The sequence below is a fragment of the Rhopalosiphum padi genome, chromosome 1, assembly GCF_020882245.1.
Source record: "Rhopalosiphum padi isolate XX-2018 chromosome 1, ASM2088224v1, whole genome shotgun sequence".
NCBI lineage: Eukaryota > Metazoa > Arthropoda > Insecta > Hemiptera > Aphididae > Rhopalosiphum > Rhopalosiphum padi.
In genome coordinates, this window is record NC_083597.1 from 37,777,461 (window position 1) to 37,783,460 (window position 6,000).

The following is a 6,000-nucleotide window of genomic DNA, read 5'->3' on the forward strand; positions in this document are numbered from 1 at the left end:
CTGTTATTGAGATTGTATTTTTTCATTAAAAATTATAGTAAATTTGCTGAAATCAGAAATTATACTAAAATATATATTAAATTGAAAATATGATAAAAAGTTTAATATAAAAAAAAAAACTGACTCAACATAAATTTTAAAAAAAAACCATGTGCATTGTTTAAATTATTATTTTTTTAAATACATTTTTTTAGTTTAGATACATACGTAAAGAAAACTTAATTTATATTATAATATGCAATTTAATACAAAGAAATAAATGTTAAATTATTTTAAAAATGTTTCAACATATAAATTTATTTAGTATTTATTAAAATGTTAATAATATTATGGCAGTCCCGTGCTACTTAAAACTTATAACTAGTATTAAATTTATTCCCTATACAAATAAAAAATATTATGATTAAAAAATGATGTAAATTGAATTGTATTCACCACAATAAATAATATTATGTTTTATATTTATCTGTGACTTTTGTCATCACCTCTCTGTCCATTTTCACTCTTCACTTACTCCTTACTTAATCTGTACTTTTTAAGCATACCATTATGACATACTTTACAATACACCCACTTCAGAAATATTAATACCATTCATCTCTTCAAATATCAATCCGACATTTTATTATAAATATTGTGCATTTTTTATAACTATTTAGTATTTACTGTGACTATATTTTTTCAACATTTAATTAATTTAGTTTGGTTTTTATGTTATATTTTCCAAGCACACCAATAATTAATGGTTTGTACAAATATTTATATAAAAAAATTAAATAACAAAAATAAGTGTAACATTTTAAAGTTAGGTTTTTAATAATAAAATATAAATTTTCCATCATAATTAATTATCAAAAAATGATACATCGAGAAAAAATTTCAATTATAATAAAGTGAAATTGTTTTATTAATAGGATAGTGAATTCAATGCACTAAAAAAACCCATTAAAATGCATTTTAATAATAAAAAATTCACTAAAAGGAGTTATTTTTTATTTTGGATATTTTTATTTATAAAATACTTTAATGAATCCAAATTTTTTCAATCGCGGAAACATCAAATTCTAGTTAAAATATTTTGAGAACTTAACTATTAACGTCGTTTCAATGACATGAGTACGTCAAACCGTTAAGTAGAGCTATAAAGTAAATGTTCAACGAACTTATGAAAACTATAGGCAAAGGAAATTATTTTTCATATTAGTTATGTGGGTACCTATTCTAACACTGTAGCAAATTATCAATAACCTTTATTAAGTTTTGGATTTTAATTCAAAAATGTTATTTAGACAGAATACTATACACATTTTGTTTAAATTAAAAAAAATATGTGAAAACAAATAATTGCGAAAAAAATATAAAAGAATGCAAATATTTTTATGTCTCATTTGAATCTCATAAAAAATTATACTAAAATAAATTATAGAAACTATTTTTTTCTTTTTAATAAATTAAACTAATCCAATTTATTTTATTTTAAATTTGAATTTCATATAACATTTTTATTTTTATTTTAAGAACTTTAAGTTTAACGCACAATAAAGAACTTTATCGTCTGTAAAGAATTGTATAAAAAATATGTTGACTGATGAATGTAAAAAATTAAACTAATAGCACATCTCCAACCAAATTAAACTATACTATTAAAGTAAAATAAAATAACTAACTAGTTAAATTAAAACATATTAATAATGGAAATATGGACTTAGAAAAGACTATTTCGTATTATTTGGATTAAACGGTTGAGCAATGCAGAAATTCTCCAAATTTTAGAAAAGAATAGAATATATCTATCATTAGATCAAAAAACGAACAACTCATAGGCCATTTAACAAGATATAACCTCTTTATAGCCAATATAACGAAAGGGTGAATCAATAAACCTGAAGAAAGAGGAATATCAAAAAAGACATACATAAAAAAATATATTGGAATAGCTAGTATCAAGTGCAACGAGTATCATCTCCATATGAAGATAATGGTGTTAAAAAGAGATTAATGGTAGTGTCCATATTCACACAAAATAAGACTTGGACTTTAAAAAGAACAAGAAGATAATACACATGAAGATAAACAGTATAATTATTGGCAGTAAGTAAAATAGTAAAGAAACTATGCACAAAACTAAGACGTTTCGCTAAAAATAATAATTGAGATAAAGCGCCATCTTGTCCATAGACATATTGTGATATTTGAACACATTGCACATAATATGTTCAATATACCAACAATCAGCTTAAATCATATATACATATAGCTACCAGTTTCGGATTACAAAACAATATAATATAAATATATTAATATACAAATATATTAATTTAACCACGAAAATTGTTTAAATGTATTGATAATCACAAATTTATTTAATTATTTTGGTTTATAATTTATATTAATAATTTTTTTATTATTATTCTTTTTATTTCGATTAGATTTTTTTGAGAAGATGAAAAATTGCTTAACAATTTCCAAGCAAATCCCTTAAAGACTAAAAATTGAATATAGATAAAACTCCGAAATGTAATTTCTTAAATTTCTCAGTAGCTATTAAGACATCCGTGAAAAATTGACAACAATGTAAGAAACTATGTCAGTAACCCACCCATCTCTTATAACTTATTTTTAATCTTTTTTTCATGATACAATTATATAGTTGATAATGATTTTTGTATATTATTTATTTATTTATATGTTTTATGTAGAATCAGACATATATGTAAGTACATATAACAATAACAATCTTGATTGATGGAGATGTATCCCAATTTCTATTTTAGTATATTAATAGTATATATTTGTAAAAATACCTACATATAATTTAATAACAGTAAAATTTAAATTAACATCACAAATTATGGCTAATAAGTTACACAATATTAATATACTGTTTGATTAAAATAATTATTAATGAAAAATTAATATAATTTAAATCATATAAAATTAATTATTGGTTATCATAAAAATATAAAGGCACTTATATTACATACTTCTTATTTTGTTATTATATAAATAATAAGAAAATACACATTGACCTAGGTGATAATCATCCATAAAGATAACATGTATCTATAGAATAATATTGTTATTTACACATGTTTTATTAATAATGATTTCTAATGCATTGCACATTTAAACTGCAGTAATCATGTAATATATTATAATTTTTTTTTTAGAATAATTATTTTATTCAAATATATAATACTTAATATACCATATAGAAATATCATAATAGAAGAATAGCAAAACATTATATAATTTTTTTTTAAGGTACCATTTTTTTATATCAAACACAGTTTAAATAAGTAATATATTATGTAAAATGTATATTACATATTATACTATAACTAATTTTAAATATTGACCCAACTATGAAACGTATGAATCATTAATCAATATATACATTACAACTAAACACCGATTTTTTTTATCATTAAATTTTAATAAAAATGCGATAAACTATTTAAATTTGAAAAAATTGTAGAGTATTTTTTTTTGTTAATATTATTAAGACCCATATATGATAAATCGATTTATTATTCATTCAGTTTACTTCCTATGGTAAATTGGCAATGTACCTACATATATTACAATACATTATAACGTTTAAATATAAGGTGGCTATAAAAACAACCACTTATTTATGGTGTATATATTATAATATTCTCAACGACTCTAGTGTCAAAGAATTTGTCATGTTTTTAGTTTATATATAATTTATATCGCTGTGCATAATGTTACTGTAATAGGGATGCAACTGATACGAGTTCAACTTATACATGCATTTGGAGTATTAAAAAAACATGTCACGTATTCTACGACGCCGTCAAGCTGTAACTGTGCAAGGTAGCCCTACACCGATATTAGTAGTCCCTCGTGACAGAAGAAAACGTACCGAGACGTACCTGCATAAGATAGCTAATCCGTTAACCTCCCCCCCCTCCTCTCCCACAAATTTTCCCAACTTCGCAATCACGACAAAATTGTTGCCATAGAAAAAACCGTCCGTACCAAGTTTACTGTTTTGCGGTTTTGATGTACCCGGATCCAAAAAAAATAAGCTACAATTTGATAATATCTCCTTTGTCTTCCATCACTTATCTAATATATCTATCGAACTGAAAAATAAAACCTCCTGGTGTTATCTACTATATTAATTCGTGAAATTCTTTCAATAATATGATAAAAAATGTATAATATGATACAAATTATCGTTAAAAAAAAAGCGTCCTGTGTAACATTAAAAAAATCTCCTATTTAAGCTTGCGAAAACATGAACGTGACAAAACATTGACATTACATACAATATTTGCACAAATATAGAATTCCGACATAAATTTTTTCAAAGTAAAACCTGATAATAATATAGCTTCAAATGTGTTTATAATCTGTGATTATTTTATTTTATTTTTATTTTTTGTTTGTCCTGCTTAAAAATGGATGTTTTCCGACATAAATCGTAATATAAACAAAAATAAAAATGCTACGTAAAACATAATAAGATTCCTACTTGTGAGCGTCTAATAGGCGCGGGACGACTGCAATCGGCAGGCGACACGTGGTGGTGGTGCGATTACTGCAGCGACGGACGGACAACGACCGTCGTGGTTGTGGCCGGCGTAACGACGGACGCCGGTATCGCCGGCGGCGGCGCCACGACCGGCGCGTAGACGGCGGTGGACGTGGTTGGACGGCCCGCGCCGCATGACGGCGATGCGTGGACTATGCGTGGTGACTGCGAAGACTTTTTCCACTTAACCGCCGTAAAGGTATCGCGGTAACAAAACAATATAACACCGCAAGTGCGCGCGGACCGCGAATAATACTTTACTATTATTACAACACTACTCTGTACGGAGACGATTACAATCGCACGTGCAACGTAGTAATAACGGTAATGTAATGTCGTCGTACTTATGTGGAACGGTTTTAGAAAACGGACGTCGTGCAGGCGCGCAGACCGGAAGAAACACGCGCGCACCGGCGCACGTGTACCTGCTGCGATGTCGCGTCACACATTGCCGCGTGCTGGACCGGTTGTGTTGCGTTCGCCCCACAGCGACCGGCCGGCAAAAGACAATTTCAACCGTTATGAATGATATTTTATCGTATCGTTTGACGGTGCCGTGTAGTCGTCGTCACCGCCACCGCCTCGCCGAAATCGCCGGTGAACTGAGCGGCGGGTAGGGGTGGTCGACGTGGACGCCAATTAATACTAACGGGTAATTATTGTCGTGTTGATGTTGTTGTTGCTGTTATTATTGTTATTATTATTATTATTATTATTATTATTATTGTTGTTGTTGTTCTCGTTGTGATATCGACACGACAACGATGATAAAATTAATATCGTGTCGATCGCGCGCGAAAGTTCGTGTTCGGCGGTGTCTCGTGTGCGTGTGGCGCGCGCGATCGAAACATACGTGAAGTGGGCGCCTGGCCGCGACCGTTACGCTGTGTGTACTGCACAGCTCGGCGCTGGGATCATTGCGTTTGCCGCGCGCGCCAGTCGTCGTCGGCGGCAGTGTGCGCGCGCGCGAGCGTGTCGGTGCGTTTGCCGGTGAAGCGGCGGCACGAGAGAGAGTGATCGCCAGACCGGTGACGGTCGGTGGCGCGGAGGGGGAGCGGGCGGACGGCGGCCAGCGCGCGCGAGAGAGACCGTCGGAGAGACGCGGCGCGCGCGACACGTCAGCTACCGCCGCCACCCGCCCCCGCGCGGTCCGTTTCTCGCTCGCGCTCATCGCCACGCTAACCACGCGCCCGGCCACTCCGTCGGGCCTCGTCCTCAAGCTGGCGGCTGCGGTGGCGGTGATCCTCCCGTTGCCACGGGTGACAAGAGCGCTGCGCGCGCATCCTCGTCCAGGGATAATTTTTCCCATCCCCTAGTCCCCTAGTCCAACTCTCAAACACTGCAACTGTCACGTCGCTCCCCCACCCCCACCTCCTCCCATCCCCAACGCCAGACCGCTCGCTCGTTCCACGCAATCCCCGACCCACGCCGGCGTC

At 32.1% G+C, this 6,000-nt stretch overlaps 1 protein-coding gene across 3 annotated transcripts in view; it reads right to left on the reverse strand.

Moving 5' to 3' along the window:
* LOC132919008 (cGMP-specific 3',5'-cyclic phosphodiesterase) overlaps nt 1–5,485 on the reverse strand; it is an 88,241-nt gene extending 82,756 nt beyond the window's left edge. For 2 of the 3 annotated variants that reach the window (XM_060980368.1, XM_060980362.1), the window contains exon 1: nt 4,505–5,485. The gene's annotated coding sequence lies outside the window, so the exon portion shown is untranslated. The remainder of the gene's footprint in view (nt 1–4,504) is intronic. The other variant, XM_060980375.1, reaches the window with a different exon arrangement.
* Nucleotides 5,486–6,000: the final 515 nt, after the last annotated feature.